Raw genomic sequence first — 20,798 nt, forward strand, 5'->3', positions numbered from 1 at the left:
TGTCTTGAAGGCTATTTAGGTTAATACAGGTATGGGATCTGTTATCCAGAATGCTCGGGGACCAGATAATGGATCTTTCTGTAATTGGGAATCTTCATACCTTAAGTCTACTAGAAAATCATGTAAACATTAAATAAACCCAATAGGCTCGTTTTGCCTCCATTAAGAATTAATTATATCTTAGTTGGGATCAAGTACAAGCTACTGTTTTATTATCACAGAGAAAAAGGAAATCATTTTTAAATATCTGGAGTCTATGGGAGATGGCCTTTCCGTAATTCAGAACTTTCTGGATAAGGGGATAACGGATCCCATACCTGTACAGGATTCATAGATACAAACATACAGTCGTATACTTCTCCAATTACAAGTTAGTCAAGTCTCTAAGCGTTTCAAACCCTGCACTGTTTTTACGTGTAAAAAATGAAAATCTATCTATTTTATGAAGCTGAATTTTCTTTGCATCAATATGGGGCTCCTGTGAGACGTGCCGTTGACCATTGCAGAGTGTGGTTTCTATTTCTATGCGTTGTAAGGAGGCTGAGAAATCACCAAGGTCATCTTCTTTGTGGTTTAGCAAGTTACTGAGTTTCTCATTTCCTATAATGATGATAACATCTTCTTACTCGAATTCTGTTAAAATCTGAATTTTGTGCACATTTGGGAGTAAAAGCCAACACATCCCCTCGGCACAAGGGGAACCATATTTCAGTATATTATTTCAATAGTACTTTTTTATTGTTCCACTTATCCAAATATCTTCTGCAAAAAGTGCCTGTAAAGTCTGAAATAGAATAAGGCTAGAAATGCTGTATTTTGTTTACTAAATATAAACATGAACTTACTGCACCACAAGCCTAATCAAACAAATAATTTATGCTTTCAAAGTTGGCTACAGGGGGTCACCATCTTGTAACTTTGTTATACATCTTTGCAAGACTAAGACTGTGCACATGCTCAGTGTGGTCTGGGCTGCTTAGGGATCGTCATAAACAAAGCTGCTTGAGTTCTGCATGGCTGGGAAGTAAGGCGGGGGCTCCCCCTGCTGTTCATAAGTATCATTGTTTCCCTGCTCAGCCGTTAGGGACCATCTGACAATTCCTATCCACAGCAGTAAATGAAGGGAGAATTTCACTGCATACAGTCAGGTTTCTTACAAAAACGGTACACATTTTTTATTTAAATTATATTGGAGATAGGTTTCTTTTTCATTAAAGAAAGTAAAAATTGGATTTTATTTTTTTTGCCTTTACATGCCCTTTAAGCACTAGGCATTAATATTCTCATGGATTTAAATCATGGAATTCCGTATTTACTGAAGCAAGATGGCAGTGGTTCCTGGTGCATTTTGGCTTATCGCTTCCCCTCCCCTGTGTGTGTGTAAACTTCCAGCAGCCTTATTGTCTATTTAGGGTCAGCTGCCTTTATGTGATTAAAGGGGAAGGAAACCTAGTCGGCGCAAACCCCCCACCCCCCCTCCCGTTTGTTGCCAATCCTCCCTACTGGCCTACCCGTCCCGCTGGGCAAATGCCCCTAACTTGTTACTTACCCTTCTGCGCAGGTCCAGTCCAGGGAGTTCACAGGCGACATCTTCTTCCAATCGATCTTCTTCCTGCTTTGAACGGCGCATGCGCAGTAGGATCATTTCGCCGGTACGATCTACTGCGCATGCGCAGGACTTTTGGCGCATGCGCAGTAGATCCGTACCGGCGAAATGATCCTACTGCGCATGCGCCAAAAAGAAGATGTCGTCGGTGAACTCCCTGGACTGGACTTGCGCAGAAGGGTAAGTAACAAGTTAGGGGCATTTGCCCAGCGGGACAGGTAGGCCAGGGGGGAGGAGGGAGGGTGGGTGTGCAACAAACGGGAGGGGGGGTGGGGGGTTTGCGCCGACTAGGTTTGCTTCCCCTTTAAGAGTAACCTATATTAACATGATCTGTCCTCATTTATGATTGCTAAGTGCAGTTACAGTTGCCACAGTTATTTGTTTGAAAAATTCCATTTATTAAAGATACTTGAGCCAAAAGGCTTTTGTATTTCTGCATTGTTGCACTCGGTCCATCCCTCCCTCTCTTGTAAATCACTTGCCTCTTCACACAGAGGAAACCCTGGAGCTCCCACCACCTCCAAATGTGCTGGTAGTTTCATGATCAAAACCCTGCATTGTGGGTTAAATACATGGCAAAAGGTGCACAATGTTCACGTTTTGGATCAGATCCCAAACATTCTGGATTTACTATACACTTCTGCATCTACTACATTTAATATTCAAAGAACCATCACAGGAGATTGAATTTGTACAGAATTCACCAATCAGTTAAAGGTCCGTAAGTCCCAAATAAAACAGATTGATACTTTCACTTGCAATTATTACTATCCAGGATTTGGTAAAATATTGCCTGTGTTCTTTGTCAGTCCTATTCGCATACAGTAAGTGGCACATTTATCAAGGGTCTAATTTCGAATTCACGTGAGTTTTTTTTAAAAACTCCCATCAATTCTCATGAAATCAAAATTAATTATAAAAATCAATTTTTCTAAACTCAGATGAATAGGATCAACCCGAAAACTCGAATTGAATTTGTTTGAGTTTTAAAAACTCGATTCGAGTTTTTTCTCAGAAAACAACTCGAATATCAGGAAGGCTGCAAACATCACCAAATTGATTCAGAGTATGATAAATCTCAAAAATCACATTTTTTTTTTAAAAACTCGAATCGAATTCGGATAACTCCCTAGTCGAATTTGACAGTTTTGGCCATAAAAAAAGCAAAAATTCAAATTCGAAATTCAATTTTGAAATTCAAATTTGAAATTCAACCCTTGATAAATCTGCCCATAAGTGTTATATTGCATCTGATCTTTTATTTTATTATTTGTAGTAGACTCATCAAAGCTGCTGCTATTGGCCAATGCATTTGTGTAAACTAGCACAGATGAAAATCCTCTATGAATGTCTTGTTTAGTAGTAATTAGTGATGATCGGAATTTATCGCCAGGTTTCGCCGAAAAAAAAGACAAAAAAAATCACTGTGCGCCAAAAAAAAAAAAATTGTCGCCCAAAAGCATTTGACTCATTTTTCACAGTTTTGTAAATTTTAAGCGAAAAAGGTCAGATCAGATTAGCCCATCACTAGTAGTAATTTGTTTTTTCCATTACATAGGAAAGTCAAATAACTTTCATTTGTGTGAAACAGCAGTAATGTTTTGTTTTTTGGCTGAGATTCCAGCATTCAGCCTTTAATGGGATTAATTAGCAGAGAGACTCCTTTGAGTTGTTTCACAGGACACAACTCAACAAAATCAATAGGAAATAAAAATATGTAAAAAGAAGACATGAGTAAATTAAAATGAATCAGTTAATAGTACTGTTCCAGCAGAATTTTGCACTGAAATCCATTTCTCAAAAGAGCAAACAGATTTTTTTATATTCAATTTTGAAATCTGACATGGGGCTAGACATATTGTCAGTTTCCCAGCTGCCCCAAGTCATGTGACTTGTGCTCTGATAAACTTCAATCACTCTTTACTGCTGTACTGCATGTTAGAGTTATGTCACCCCCCTCCCTTTTCCCCCCAGCAGCCAAACAAAAGAACAATGGGAAGGTAACCAGATAGCAGCTCCCTAACACAAGATAACAGCTGCCTGGTAGATCTAAGAACAACTCTCAATTGTAAAAACCCATGTCCCACTGAGACACATTCAGTTACATTGAGAAGGAAAAACAGCAGCCTGCCAGAAAGCATTTCTCTCCTAAAGTGCAGGCACAAGTCACATGACTGGGGGCAGCTGGGAAATTGACAAAATGTCTAGCTCCATGTCAGATTTCAAAATTGAATATAAAAAAATCTGTTTGTTCTTTTGAGAAATGGATTGCAGTGCAGAATTCTGCTGGAGTAGCACTATTAACTGATGTGTTTTGAAAGAAACATGTTTTCCCGATGACAGGATCCCTTTAAGGACCGCTACTATGATGAGTATTTTTTGAAACATTATGGTATTTCCGATTTTCATATACATATAAATATATTTAATAAATATATATACAGTATAATGAGAGGAAGAGAGAGAAAGAGGAAGCATATTTCAGAACAAGAACCTCAGCTGTACAGCAGCCCCTTTCAAGTAGTGCCAAGACACATTATTTAAACAAGTTGAGAGCTGCTATCTTATTTCCTTGGCTCACAAATCCAGCCAGCCATTTTCCCCCAATTAATCTGGTTGTTACAGCATTTCCTTATCCGCAGGACCTAGGCGCTTCAATTCATTTGTGTCAGCCGCAGCAGTAAAAGATCTGACTTCAGGAACGAGAATAAGGGCTTTTCCTCAGCAAATGAAGATTCTCAAGATGTAAATGTGCTGCCTTGGCACAAAATATATCTTCCCTGTCCTCCTATTTATTCCCCCCCAAAGAAACGTCTAAACATTTTCAGTGTGTAGCAGAAATCACACAAATGCCTTTTGGGTCAATTAAAGTTATAAAATTATCCATCTGTTACATGAATTTGTCATTCTCTCCCAAGTGCTAAACATCACGTAGTTGCTCAGCGCAGATCATTAACATCCTTGCACTTGGCACTTTTAAATCTAATTCTAAGCAAATGACTTTCTTCTAATGATGCTCATTAACAGAATTGATCTTTGCAAAATGGGATTTGTGGCATTGTGTGTGTGTGTGTTCTAGATCGGAGCAGATAAAGCTGTTGTGTTTGCCTGTCTATTCTGGAGCATGTTCTTGCTCATGGGCCTGTACCTCTATGCTGTTTGCTGAGCAGAAATGTAAATGCTACAATGTGCATCTATGGTCCAATTTACTGCACTGCCAAGTATATATATATATATATATATATATATATATATATATATATATATATATATATATATAATATTATATATATATATATGTGTGTATATATATATATATATATATATATATATAATATTATATATATATATATATATATATATATATATATATATATATATATATATATATATATATATATATATATTATTCTTGGTCAAATTAACCATAGAATTAATGCTTACAAATTATTTTTGTGTATTGCCTATTATGTCACATATGATGTAGAGCTTTAGACACTGGAGTATATAGGGCTTATTTATTTCCTGCTGTAATTTAAAAGGATATTAAAGGAGAAGGAAAGCTACGGAGGCACTTTATTGCCAATAGATTAGCTGCAATAGTGCAAGGTAGAATGCAATATTTATTCTGTAGAATGCTTTACCATACCTGAGTAAAAAGCTCTAGAAGCTCTATGTTTGTTTAGGATAGCAGCTGCCATATTAGCTTGGTGTGACATCACTTCCTGCCTGAGTCTCTCCCTGCTCTCTTATAGCTCTGTGCTCAGATGACAGCAGAGAAGGGAGTGAGGGGGAGAGGAGCAAACTGAGCATGCTCAAGCCCTAGCCCTGGAGGTTTAAGCTGAAAACATGAAGTCTGATACAGAAGCCCATGAGTACACAATAGAAGGAAAGAAATGTGGTGTTTCTTTTGACAGAGGACTCAGAGCAGCATTACTTTGAGGGTTTACTGGTATATTTAGGTGGACCTTTCCGATAAATCTTACTTAGTTTTAACCTTTCCTTCTCCTTTAATAGTCACTAAGGAGTTGGGGGTGGGGGCATATAAAAGAAAATAACACTACAATAGAAATGGGAATGCATTGGTCTTATTATATAGGTCACAAAAACCTTGCTGCAAATTCAAGGATACAATACTCACAACAATATTAACAATGTAACCAAGGGGTTAAAAATACATAAGAGGTAATGTACTCATGGAGCAAACTTCCTAACCAGGCTAATTTGCTTGAGCCAGGTCCAGTGATGTTGTTGGCTGGTAGGACTTTGCCAACCCATTGACCTTAGTTTCAGTAGCCTAGTGGCCAGTGATGCCAGAGGCACCTTTGGTCCATAATCAAAATAACTGATTCTTCATTCAGAGGCACAGCTTTAGCAGTGGATAGAATCGAAGCAGGGGGTTGTATAGAGAGTGATGTAACAAAGGCTGTGGAAGTATATGATTATATGCAAAAGTGAATTAGCTAATCCCCTCTTATTATGCCTTATTCTATATTTGCATTATATGACAGTTTGGGTTTTTAAAGGTACATGGCAGGAACATGGCTTCCAACCAGGTTATTACCACTTGGCAACCACAATGCCTAATCTTACTTGGCTGTGACTGTGACATATAAACTATTGCTGTATCAATGGTAGCGGAGGTTTTCACATTCTTTTTTCACAAAAAATATTTTTGTAGACATATAAATGGTTAATTAGTGTGCTTTCCAACCCTAGCTTTTTTTTTTTTCTTTTTAAAGAATGATGAGATATCTAAGAAAGAAGAATATTTGTGAAGCAGAAGTATTAAACCTTTCACGATGGTTGAGTGGCTTTTTATAACGACAGCTCCCCTTTAAGCTCGGCAAAGCATTGTATTACATCCCAGAGGAGAATGTTGGCAGGATGAAAGTAATATATGGAGGATAGTTCCGCTCACTGATTTGTCACTTCTTTACTCTATTCTTTTTGACTTTCAGATCATCAAAAATGTTTCCATCATGTCAAAGTGTCTCCTGGCTAGTCTAAATAACAATGGCTTTTCTCCTTAAATGTTATTATTAAAGGAAAACTATACCGCCCAAACAATGTAGGTCTCTATTAAAAGATACTAAGTAAAACAGCTCATGTGTAAAACCCTGCTTCATGTAAATGAACCATTATCATAATAAACTTTTTTAGTAGTATGTGCCATTGGGTTATCATAAATAGAAAATTGCCATTTTAAAAAATAAGGGCCGCCCCCTGAGATCGTAAGATTCACTGTGCACACATACAAACCACATGTAAGGTCACATGAGCCAATTAACAGACGGAGTTCTGCCTTTTGCTTCCTCACTTCTTCCTGTTACAGTTAGTGTTGTAGTATTTCTGGTCAGGTGATCTCTGAGGCAGCACAGATAGAGTCACGAAATGGTGGTTCAAGGCAAGAGATGTAAAAGGGCAAGATTTATGTAAATATATATTCCAGTTTGGTAAGATTCTTTAATATGTCATTCAATTTGATATAAACTATCTGTTGCTTAAGTATTCATTTTGGGGGTATAGTTTTCCTTTAAGAGGGGATCATTAGCAGTTCCATTGCATATGGATAATAGTAACATGAACAACGTGTAACATATAGATCTGCAACATAATTTAGCATCCCCTATAGAGTATAAAGTCATTTACAGTTAAAGGAGGCTTCAGGTTTAGGTTGACCCAAACTAGTGGTGACCAGTGGGTTTATCCAGTTGGGCGGGTTCATGTTGAAATTTGACCAACCATTGCAGGTTCAGGTTGGTTGTGGGTCAGACTGGGGAAGTACAGTCCTCCTCTGTGCCCTGAAGATTCTCTATCTTGGAACCAGAGACAAACACAGAAGTAGTGCAGTCGAGCGAGAAGATGCAGGTAAGGGTTGGGCATGGGTTCTACAATGGCGGGTTATGATCGGGTGCAGAGTTTTTCCTCACCAACACATTAGTGATGGGCAAATTTGTCCTGCTTTGCCGGAAAATATCCCGCAAAATTCGCGAAACAGACGAAAAATTAGCCAAACGCATTGAAGTCAAATTTATTTTGACGCGCATCAATTTCAGCGCCTACGACAATTTTTATGCGCGCCTATTTTGTCCAAATGCATTAAAGTCAAAGGGCGTCCGAATAATTTTGGACACCCCAATGTGTCCCTTTGCTGTATCTTGTTCTAAAAAGAAGAGTAGCACAGTGATGGGTTTGATGGGTGCCATCTTGCAATGCTCCGTGGCCTCTCTTTTCTGTAATTGGCACTGGTTTACTGATCATTAAAACATGTCAACTGGATAATTGTACAAAGTTTATCTCAAAGGTAACTTCATGAAATCGCCCGATTGATGTGTTTTACCAGCAGCAATATTCGTTCCAGGTGAAAAGGTATTTTCAGGCACACGTGGGTAGTGCAGTTTTCCCATGGGTGACTAATTGCCCTGTGTGCCATGAGCCTTAAATAATATAAATTTTTTAAATCTTTGGGGGTGATTTACTAAAATCTGAATTTTTCTGATTAATTAATTAAAAAAATCCAACAAACTAGAATCCACGACTTACCCTTATTTATCATTAAAGAGCCACAAAAAAATTGGATCGACAAAAAGTCTGAATTTTTCGTGAAATCGGCAGAAAAGCCCAAAATGTTTGGAATGTTGTACGAAATCCAGCACAGTCCATTGACTTCTACAGAACCTTGACAGGTTGAAGATGGAGTATTTTCGGATTCTGACTTTTTGCAGCCTCGAGGGATAATATATCTCGAAAAATTCTAGTTTTTTTTGCACTAAAAATTCGGATTTTATAGTTAAAAAACTAAAATTGTGGGATTTTTTACATAACCCCCTAAGCCTTTTATGCCATTGGTGTGACTAGAGTGGTGAAGAAGACGTCTTTTTAAAAGGCTTAAAAGTAAGAATATCAATATTATCTATCTGTGCTCCTTTTTTGCTACAAACCAGATCCCTGTATTATCTCAAACGCACGCCAAGATTTCTTATTATGCTTTGAAGTGGAGAGGAAATACATTTAATCTAATTGTGTGGAACTATTTGTTGTGCCAGTCCCTGCAGATACATTCAGCTGAGGAAGGGATAAGGGAAAAAGATATATAACATTCAAGCAATCATCTCAGCAGAGCCTGCAATTAAAGCTACAAAAACTTCTTTAGTTGTCCAATAAAAATATGAGGGGTACCAGAAACCTCAAATACATGGCAGTGGCATTTCTTAAACTATTCTTCATTGTGATTTGCTTTTTATCTGTAATAACAAGACAGTTGCTTGTACTTGGTGGTGTCTACATTGGCATTAATTTTCACTGATGGCAAAACAATCCTATGGATTATAGAGTTTATGTTTTTATTGGCCTTTATGAATTATGATCCACATTTTGGAAGCCCCTTATCCAGAATAGCCCAGGTCCCAAACATGCATTATAGATCCCATACCTGTATTTCTAGGGGGTTATTTGTTAAAGTCCGAATGGCAAAACTAGAAAAAAAATTTTTGTATGAAATTCAAATTTTGTAGTGGAAAATGAAAAACTTGGATTTTTCGATATTTATTAAACCCCAGGGAATCTGAAAATCCGGCATCTCAAACCTACCAAGTTTGTATATAAGCCAATAAGAGAGGTCCCTATCCTATTTGGAAGTTTCTGTGTTCTGCGCTGAAATAAGGCCAAAAATTTCGGACTTTTCGGGCAAAAATTTGAAAAATTCAGGCTTTTCAGGAAAGAGCCTGAAAAAATCTAGCGATGGGGGAAAAAACTCCGAAAATATTGTAAGATTTGGGTTTTTTCTCAATCATGGATTCTGGTTTGGTCTGATTTTTTTTTTGATTTTTTTTTTATTAACAATTTTCAGGTATTTTAACAATGTTTCTTTCACAGATTAGAAGGAGAAAAGAACGAAAGAGAAGAGAGCAGGGAAGAGAAGGAGGGAGAGGGAGGAACCTGGAAGGAGTACTGGCATTCGAGTCCACTACAAGGAAAAGGTGAGCAAAAATTATCCATATGTTCCTGAAAAAAACAAGCAGCAGTTGCTATCTTTAATTAAGTGGTCCATAGAACTGTTCTTTCAAAGAGCTGCATGCGTTCCACTTCTTGTTTTACTTCCTTAACTGTTGGCAGTGAGGACCTCTTCCAATTTTTTGCTAATAAACTTCTGCTAGCCAATAGTATTGGAATGGTTAGACTTTTTGCGTTTTTGTCCATTTGTTGCGTAAAGAGACCTAATATGGCCATTTCTGGCAGGAATATATGGGATATTCCCGTGGTTTCTGTTATAAGTTGGTTGACTGAGTTCCAGTATGTTTGTGCAATAGGACATGCCCACCACATGTGTATCAGGGTTCCTTCCAACTCCTCTGGCATCTCCAGCAGTTATTTGGTACTTTGGGAAAGGCTTTATGTATTCTCTCCGGGGTCATGTACCATCGGTACATTATTTTTGTAGTTATTTCATGGTGATTGAGCGCCCTAGAGAATTTGGAGGTTTGCCTGAACAGATATTCCCATGTCGCTGCATCAATTGACATGTTCAGGTCTCTTTCCCATGCTGCTTTAGCTGACAGTGGTTGACCCGTGATGCTTTGTATAAGTATGTTATAGATTGTAGTGGTACCTTTCTTGGTTCTTTGGGTGTTCCAGCAATTTAATTCAAATCTGGTTAGTTGATTTGCGCTCAGCCATTTGTTTGTTTGCAAGTAATGTTGTATCCGAAGGAATGTATACAGTTGGGCGTCAGGTATTCCATAATGTTTTTTCAAGCTGGAAAAGAGTTTCATCCCATTGTGATCATAGAGGTCTCCAATCTTTGTGATGCATTTTTGTTGCCATGGCTGTAGGTTCAGATCCGGTATCACCTCACTAAAAATAGATATGGGTGCCAATATCGATAATGGGTTGCTTAGGTGTCGGTTAGCATGTATCGTATACCAAGTTTTCAGTGTGGCTTTAATTGGCAGAGATAAATGTTCCAAAGTTGTGTAATGGTGCTTTCCCATTGTCCAAATATGTGATAGTCCAGAATGGCCAAAGTGAGATTTATAGAGCCAGTTTTCCATGTTTACCCACTTCTTTGTCCCTTGAGGTAAATGCCAGTCAGCCAACTGGTCCAGTATAGTGGCCTTGTAATAGGCATGCAGGTTTGGGCAGGCTAATCCTGCTTTTCTTTTGCTTGCATACATCACTGATCGTGGGGTCTGACTTTTTTGATTAAAATAATCAATCAGTGTGGGGCTCTCTTCTGAAAATTCTGCTTTTCCTGGACAAGCCATTGTTTCCTCTTCACACAAAATCATTCTTACCCCCAAAGTCGTCTTGTCAGCTTTCACGCACTAACTTTCTGTTTTGGGGTGTGAGGGGGAGGAGTCATATGACAACCTGGTTTAGGTAGAGCCCCACTTTGCTAGTCCTGAGCAGTCATTTACTAATGCAGTGCAAGTGCCATTGTTATTTGTCTATTGCAGTTATATTAATAAATCAGCACCCTTTTCTAACGCAACATTTTCACAATTCGATAGCCTTATGCCTAAAAGCACATTTTTAAAAAAGAATAAAATACAGGAAAGATTTTTCCATAATGAATACATTTTTAGGAGCCCCTAAGGCATAACTTTATCTAATTGCATAATTGTGTTTATGTATTTCTTATCCTGCATTCTATTTCCTCAATGGGGAGTGTGTCTAATGTATGTAATATAGAAAGAGCTGGAGATGGATGTTCTACTGGGAAACTCCAACTAATTGGGACCAACAGAATGGGGAGTCTTTTGTGTGTCGTACTCAGATTATTGCTAAAGCAACATCAATAAAAAAAGGCAGGACTTTTCTTCTGTGACATGACCATGGCTGGTGTATAAGATACAATGGGGAACTATAGAAACACAACCGCTTTACTAACATTTTATGACAGATTCAGAAAAGAGTAATAAAAGATGCAATAAAAACAACAAACATCTGGTTATAGCAGGATCATAAATTTGTCTGGAACATGAGTGATTTGCAGAATTCAGATTTAACATTTCTTACATTTATTTTACATATACCGTATATTAAATAAAATAAATGTATTTTTCTAACAGGACCAGTATACACATAGGGGCAGATTTACTAAGGGTCGAATTTCGAAGTTAAAAAAAACTTCGAAATTCGACCCTCGAATTGAAATCCTTCGACTTCGAATATCGAAGTCGAAGGATTTGTATCGTATTCGATCGATCGAATAGAAATCAATTCAAACTATTTTTAGCGATCTATCGAAGGATTTCTATTCGATCAAAAAAACGTAGAAAAGTGCTGTGGAAGGTCCCCATAGGCTAACATTGCACTTCGGTAGCTTTAAGTATGAAGTCGAAGTTTTTTTTAAAGAGACAGTACTTCGATTATCGAATGGTTGAATATTCTATTCAAATCGAAGTCGAAGTCAATTCGAAGTCGTACTATCCTATTTGATGGTCGAAGTACCCAAAAAATTACTTCGAAATTCAAACTTTTTTAACTTCGAAAATTCACTCGAGCATAGTAAATCTGCCCCATATTGTGTGACTGTGTGTGATACTGCATAAGGTGCTGCAATAAAGGGATGCAAATCTCAGAAAGAGAGGAATGCTAGGACAGAAGGTTGGCTCTGAGACTTATTTTTAGCAGATGAAAGTGGAACATAAGGGTTTCAGCTACACTGCTCTAAATGATAATGGCCATTTCTAAGATAAGGTGGTGTAAACTTGTGGGATCCACAGCAAATACTTTCTTCTCTTTATGGGTGAAGGCACACAGAACTACTAGTAGCAGCTACTTGTCATGGCTTCAAAATAGACAATAGCAATTGGCTTTGCTAAGACACTACAGGAGGTCAGTTATCAAAATTCTAAATTTTCTGACTATTTTGTTAAAACCACTCCGACCAAATCCGCCCGGACTTTCCCCCCCTAATTATCAATACATTTTCATGAAAATTTCTTGTGCGGAAAAGACTCGATAAAATCTGAATCGTACAATTTTTAGGATTTGACAACCAAAACCACAAAATTATTGAACGATTTTTGAATGAAACCCAGCACAGATCAGGATATCTTCAAAATGTTAAAAGGACATCTGCCATTGACATGAACTTGGCCTAGGTCTGATCACTTTTTTATTCAGACTTTTAACACCATCTGGGTTTTTTTTCTTTTTCTTTAAAAGTCCAACCAGAAAAAAAATAGGATAAATAACACCCTACGTGTGTTTTAGCAGAGGCAATTCTCAGTATTGTCTATGGCAGGGTCTTTACCCTGAGGCAGGGGTGCCCATCTGTGACATATTGTATTCCAAAACCCAGAGTAAACCCCAAAGTCCCGGTCTAGGCTCGCACTTCTGCCTTTAGCAGCCATCTTTGGCTTCGGGAAGAGCCCTCCGCTACTCAGATGCCGCCAGGATGAGAGAGGACCAAGGAGGAAGCTCTGGGCAGGCAAGGGAACCGTAACATATAAGTGGAACAGAGACCAAGGAGTGGGTCAAGGTATAGGCCAGGTCAAAACCAAACAGACAATACGTACCGAATTGGGAAGCTGAAGCGAAGTCGAGGTCACAGGCCAAGGTCTAACACTGATATCGAGGTACAAAGCAGGATCCCAAGGAATAGTCAAAGTTCAGTCGTGTCAGGACAGACGGCAGATGATTAAGGGACAGGCAAGGTCAAACACAGCTTAAACAAAAATAGATCAGATCCCAGAACTACTGAAATAGACCTATACTGGCCAATGAGTCAGAGCAGAGTAGGAGTTTTTATATCCAGTCAAATGGCTTACACATATTATCTGTGGCCAAATTGGTGAAACAAGCCATTCTTCCTAGCAGTAGCAAGCATAGCCATAGGAGTGAACCAGGGCCTTAGCTGTCAAAGCAAACATTTTAAAAACTATTTCTACCCACTGGCCGCTACCTTTACACATTTGATGAGTTCCCTAACTAAACTGGGTAACTTGTGGACCAAACACAAAACGTGGTTATTGCGTACAGGTATAGGATCCGTTATCCGGAAACCCTTTATCCAGAAAGCTCAGAATTACCGAAAGGCCTTCTGCCATAGACTCCATTATAATCAAATAATCCAGACATTTAAAAATGATTTCCTTTTTCTCTGTAATAATAAAACAGTAGCTTGTACTTGATCCCAACTAAGATATAATTAATCCTTATTGGAAGCAAAACCAGCCTATTGGGAATGCTTACATTATTTTTTAGTAGACTTAAGACATGAAGATTACAGAAAGACCCCTGATCTGGAAAGCCCCAGGTCCCAAGCATTCTGGATAAGAGATCGTATACAAAACATTACAAGATCACGTACAAACATTACAGAAAAAACACATCTTTAGCAACAGTGATATTTTACTGACACATCAGTGTTAGTCTTATTGTTCAAGTGACTGTCAGTGAATCTGCTGACAGGCGCCAATAATTTCCAGAAATCCTTAGAACTGGAATGTGGAGCCTACAGACCTCCAGCTGTTGCAGATCCAATCTTCTCAAGTGAAGGACACAAACAGAACAATGCTGACACAGAACATTTAAGTAAGTGGAAATATTTCCAATAACAAATCACGAATTGGGAGATTTCATTCCCCATAAACTTAAAGCAACTTTGGCATTTCCTTTTGTTTTTAGAGGCAAGATCTCATTGATCTCTTGACTTCAATGATCTTATCAATGTCTTCTGCAAGACCAAGACTGTACCAAGTCACTAACACCTTTAAAGGAGATAGGCAGAAAAACAAAGGTAAATAATTATGAATTCACTTCTAAACATTTGCATCTAATAAAGAGGAAAGTGTGGTGGTTGAAGGGAAAATGCAACCTATTTATTAAGATCATAAAAAATGGATTTTTACTAATAAAGTAAATGTGACATCATGGTTGCTTCCATGTAAGGAGCACATGCCATCATGAAATTCATGTGTAATGAAGATAAAGGAGCATTTTGTTTGTTTATGAATGGTTAATCCCTAAAGCAAATGCATGGGGGTTTAATCCTAGAGAAAAGCTCCTTCAGCACCGGAATGTATCAGCATGGAAAACAACTCAGCAAATCGTAACCGATATGGTCCAGTAACCATTGCTGATGCTAAAGTTGGTTCATATCTCTGGTGCAGGGCAATTTTCCTATAGGGAAAAAGTTCCTCAAGTAATTTTGAATGAAGATTACAATGAAGAAAGGATCTTTGTGTGTATGGATGGAAACAAGCGGCAATGGCACAGAATGTCTTTATCTTCCTAATTGTTTACTTAGATTCCTTGGCAGTGACTGAGAGTTCTGCGAGTCGTAAGTGTGCTGGTGAATTTCAATAACGAATTATTATTATTATTAACATAGTTCTTCATAAATATTAAATTCACAAAAAAAAAACATACCAAGGACCTGGATCAGGAGAGTTTTGCATTGTCTTTTATTTTCCTGCTTTGTCCAAATGAAAGCCTAAATCAGGGGTGTCCAAACTTTTTGCCACGAGGGCCAGATTTGGTGTGGTGAAAATGTGTGGGGGCCGACCATTCAGCCTGACATTCTTTGAACCATTGACATCATTTAACTCATTTAAACAATGATGTTTATTGTACTGGCACATCAGTATGTCTATTGCCTGAAAAAGTATGTGAGAGCGGTGCGGCGTCACTACGTGCCAGTATGTGTCTATTACTAACACCTTCAGCATACAGGCAGCAGTACAGACCAGTATATAGGCAGATCATTTCACTAATGTGCCAAAAGATTACTGCTATGGTTACCCTTGCTACGGCGATTCCTGATTGCACTGTGCTGGCGGGCCACATTATTATTAATTTCATGGTGGAGGCTGAGGGCCGGTGTAAATTTGAAAAGGGGCTGCATTTGGCCCCTGGGCCTGACTTTGGACATGCCTGGCCTAAACAGAAGAAAATACAACGCAGCTGATGGTAAGAATAAAGTATAAGGGGCAGGGGAAGCCGCTGGGTTTCTAGAAGATGTAAGGAGAAATTCTCTCCCATGTAAACAAGGTGCTTAACCATGAGTTCTGCTTGTTCCCTGGATACTGACTTCTCTCCACTTCATTGCCTCCAGGTGTGCCCAGTGTTAAGGGGTTATTTATCAAAGTCCGATTTTATCTCAACATTTTCTGCTGCAAACTCCGATCAAATCCACTTGGGTTTTTTACTCCTACTTATTATTAAATTTTCCTGAAAATTTGCTTTGTGGGAAAAAAACATCAGATTTTCAACATTTTTTAGGATCTTTCACCCGAAAACTCAGATTTTTTCGGATTTTTTACCCGAAAACGTTGAGGTATTTCCATGAAAACCAGCACACATAAAAAAAATCATTGGGACTTCCCGCATTGACTTATATGCAACCTTGACAGGTCTGAGATGCTGGATTTTTTAATTCGGACTTTTCCATCCTAGGGATTTAATAAATTCCAAAAAATGTTTGATTTTTTTTAAAAGTCTGATTTTATAAAAAATTTCAATTTTTTTTTGTGATTTTTGTATTTGGAGTTTAGTAAATAACCCCTTTAGTGTGAGTTGATTGATGGTCTCTTTCTACAATCGTCACCTCAAAAAGCCTGACAGTGTAACCAAGGGGTGACCTGGCATGTACACTCCTCTGTAGGGGGAGTCTGTGGATCTACCACCTGCAAACATTAGCGACTCTTTGGATTAATGAGGCCTTGGAAGTTGCATTTGTATAATTTGTATATGCAGTTGCATATTAAGATAGTATCAAAATGCTTTGTAAAATATTGTGCAATATAATTCAGAAAAATATGCTAATTTTGTTTTATGGTTGTAATTGGGAACCACAAATTGACTGCCCCGTTTATAAGGACTTTATGACGCAACTCCTGACGAAGCCCATGTAGGGCGATATGCTTGGAGGATGGAGTCTCCCTGAGCTTTGCATTGGTATTTATCCACAGTATTTGAAATTGAGGTGCTGTTATTGCATGTTATTGGTCATTTTGGAATTGGATGGCAAAGGCTCTTACATATATAGGGAGATATACTGTATCATGTGTATAGTTTTTAAATGTTTTTAAGCAGTTCCATATTTTTATGTATGCTTGGCTAAAATAAGATTTATTAGTATTGGTGATTTGAAGACTGTATTTTTTCAGAGTATTTCTTTTTTTACATTACTTCCAACAGTCCTAGGGGCAGATTCACTAACGGGCTAATTTTCGCCAGCGTCAGCTTCGCACCCATCGCACCACTTCGCCAGGCGCAAATATGCAATAAATACACTAATTCACTAAAATGCAAAGTTTCGTCACAGGTGTCGAATGCTGGCGACTTTTCGCTAGTATTACTTCGGCTGTGTGAGCATTTCATAGCAGAAATGCGCTAGCATTCATTTGTGCCTAGTGAAACCTCGCTAGTGATATTGCGTTTAGGTCACTTTGCATAGGGTGGGAAATTTAAAGTTGTATGGACGTCTTTTTATAAATGTTGCTGCAAATGGTTTAAGTTTATATTACACATGTCCAGGGAACCTTAATAAAGACAAGAGAGTTAATATAATGCCCTACTCATGAGCCCAATGTAAAATTAATGTTCCATATGTTATGAAATGTCTGGAGAAAACCGCTTACCCAAAAAAGTAAGTTAGGACTTACTAGGACAGTCAATCCCGCTTAAAAAAAGGAAAAGTCACCAGCATGTTTTGAACTTTAATGCATTTTCAGCACGGATATGATGTAAGTGACAGAAGATTGAGGAAGATCCAGCTGCTTTATAGCACTTCGCCTGGTTTGAGGTGGTGAAGGCTACTCTAGCGAAAGAGCTAATGTTCAGTAAAATCTGCATTTTAGTGAATTTGCGGAGTAATGTCTGTTCGCCAGAGCGAAAAGTCGCCTGCCGATAGAGTGCGAATGACAGCTAGCGTTGGTCCTGTTCGCTAGCGAATTGGGGCCTGCGCCTAGTAGTGAATTGGAGATGTCCCTGCGGGTGGCAATGCTGGTGAACAGTCGCTAGCGTTAGCCACTTCGCTCTATAGTAAATCTGCTCCCTAGAGAGGGTTCAGGTTAATTTCTTTGAATTTTTTCTGCACCTCTGTACTGTAAGCATGATTTGGGACCATCAGTAATCTCCATACTACAAAGTTACCAGTACCCTCCCCTCAGAGGTCCTAGTTATTAGTCAACAAGTGACCTGGGCCCACTGGTCATACCTGAGTCACCCCAGCCACTCCTTAGTTATGTCAAAACTCAACCCATTTTTCTGAAGTCTTGTGTGCTTCTTACCCAGTGAGAAAAAAGTGCAGGTCACATGGGCAAAAGGCTCGAAATGATGTTGAGTCTTCGCACTCCCCTTCGCCAAGGCTAGAGGGAGCCACTTTTTTAATCCAAAAGTGCTAAGTGCCAGCATGACCCACTATCAGAGTATAAATAAATAAATAATATAAGCATTGTGGCTGTGCACAGCCTATCAGCCAGATATTAAAAACGTCTCTACTTCTGTTGCCAAAAGGCTGGGGGTTTAAGAGCATAAAAGTGCATTAGAATAATACCATAGTAACATTGTCCATACAGGGGTGCAAATACTGAGGAGCTTACTTGGGCTTGAGCCTCTGGCCAGTGAATCAAGTGTTTCTCTGCTCTCCACCAGTGGATGGACCCTTCCATACCTCCCTTAGTTAACTCACACTCACTCGTAAAAACAGATACAAAACACAAAAACTTCACCCATAATCCACACAAACCCACCCATTCCCATACAATCCTGCCCCTTTTGTGTCCCGTGAATTACACTTTTCCAACTCGGGGTATCGCTTTGCCATAGGGCATCTGAATCCAATACATAGGGGCCGATTCACTAACTTCGAGTGAAGGATTCGAAGTAAAAAAACTTCCAATTTCGAAGTGTTTTTTGGGCTACTTCGACCATCGAATGGGCTACTACGACCTTCGACTACGACTACGACTTCGAATCGAAGGATTCGAACTTAAAATCATTCGACTATTCGACCATTCGATAGTCGAAGTACTGTCTCTTTAAGAAAAAACTTCGACCCCCTAGTTCGCCATCTAAAAGCTACCGAACTCAATGTTAGCCTATGGGGAAGGTCCCCATAGGCTTGCCTAAGTTTTTTTGATCGAAGGATATTCCTTCGATAGTTGGATTTAAATCCTTCGAATCGTTCGATTCAAAGGATTTTATCGTTCGATCAAAGGAATAATCCTTTGACCGTTCGATCGCACTATTTGCGCTAAAATCCTTTGACTTCGATATCAAAGGATTTTAATTCCCAGTCGAATATCGAGGGTTAATTAACCCTCGATATTCAACCCTTTGTGAATCTGCCCCATAAGGTACAGTATAAGGTGGGAGGTGAAATCCTGCATTTAGCTGAATCTGTGCGTCAGTCCTGTACACCTAACAAAGTAGGAATTCCCAAAAAAATTTTTTTTAAAAGAGAACAGAATTGTGTTTCAGTGCATAAAACAATGTTAAAAAGGAATTGCTTATTTATAAGGCATCATAATGTATTGTAATATCAGTGGAAAGTAAGAAATCAATATTAGAATGTAAAACACGTGAACATTCTGTAATGCTAGTGAGATCTCATTATACATTAATGGGTTTAATGTGCTTGAGTTGATAAATTCCAATGATTTTTTCACAAATCACGCGCCCGGCTTCAACTAAAAATCATCCTGTCATAACGAAATAATGGTTTCCAATAATAGAGAGCAGATTTCATTTCAGTTTATTTTATGGGCTGGAATGATCCAAAATCTTGGAAATTAAATGCTTTGAAAATGAAACTACAGGTATAGGATCCGTTTTCCTTAAACCCATTATCCAGAAAGCTCCAAATTACAGGAAGGTCGTTTCCTGTAGACTCCACTTTAATCAAATAATTAAAAATGTTAAAACATATTTTCTTTTTCACTGTAATAACAAAATAATACCTTGTACTTGATCCCAACAAGTTAATAACTAATACATTTATGGGGGAATGTAATATGTTTCGTTAGCGCAAAAACACCTTTGTGAACATTAGCGACCATGTTTGCGCCATTTTTGACTAATTAAAGACCTCAGCGACTTACTCGCAAAGTTTGTGACCAAATTGCTTTTTTGAACGTTCACAAAAATATTTAACGAAACTAAGAGAACTAAAAAAACGAGAAAATCATGTAATCATTAAATAAAGCCAATAGGCTGGTTTCGCTTCCAATAAGGATTAATTATATCTTAGTTGGGATCAAGTACAAGCTACTGTTTTATTATTACTATTATTATAATTTTTACATATGGAGACTATTTGGATAAAATGGTGTCTATGCGAGATGGTCTTTCTGTCATTCAGAGCTTTCTTGATAATGGGTTTCTGAATAACAGATCCCTTACCTGAACTGGAAAGCTTTCTAGATTTGTTTTGCAGGAAAAAATCAGTTTTTCACGATTTTTTCAGGTTTTTCAACCGAAAACTCAGATTTTTGCCCGAAAACTCTGAAACTTTGGGGTATTGCACTAAACCCAGCGCACATCAAAAAAATAATTGGGGCATTGACTTATATGCAACCTCGACAGGTCTGAGATGCCGGATATTCTGATTCTGACTTTTCCATCCTCTGGGTTTAATAAATTTCTAAAAATCTGTGATTTTTTAAAAGTCCAATTTTATAAAAAAAAATCACACATTTTTCACAATTTTTGCATTCGTACTTTAGTAAATAACCCCCTTAGTATGATGTAGAGAGTGATATTCTGGGCCAATTTGCAATTGGTTTTCATTTTTTATTATTTGCGGTGTTTGAGTTACTTAGCTTTTGATTCAGCAGCTCAGCAGTTTGCAATTTAAGCAGTCTGGTTGCTAGGTTGCTGAGGTCTCTGATGAAGTACATAGTTACGAAACGCGTCAGACCATGTATTGGCATTTCTTCTTTTAACTGATGTAACCAATAAAGGATGAATTTTTAATCAACAATCTATTTGAGCGATCCTTTTTGACCTTGGAGTGCGCTGCACCGACTTGGATGTGAATATTTGGAAACGTCTCCCTTAGCGACAGACTTGGGGCGGCTGCACCCGGGTCACCCCATGGAGAGGGTAAGCTGATCCTTTTATATATTTACTCGTGAATACAAACAACTGTTGGAAAGAACGTGGGAAGGATTGTGTAATAAACGCAGGGCTCGGGGCAGGTGCACCCGGGCCAAGTATTACCAACGGTGAGCGG

Source organism: Xenopus laevis, chromosome 1S (genome assembly GCF_017654675.1).
Source record: "Xenopus laevis strain J_2021 chromosome 1S, Xenopus_laevis_v10.1, whole genome shotgun sequence".
In the NCBI taxonomy this organism is placed as follows: domain Eukaryota; kingdom Metazoa; phylum Chordata; class Amphibia; order Anura; family Pipidae; genus Xenopus; species Xenopus laevis.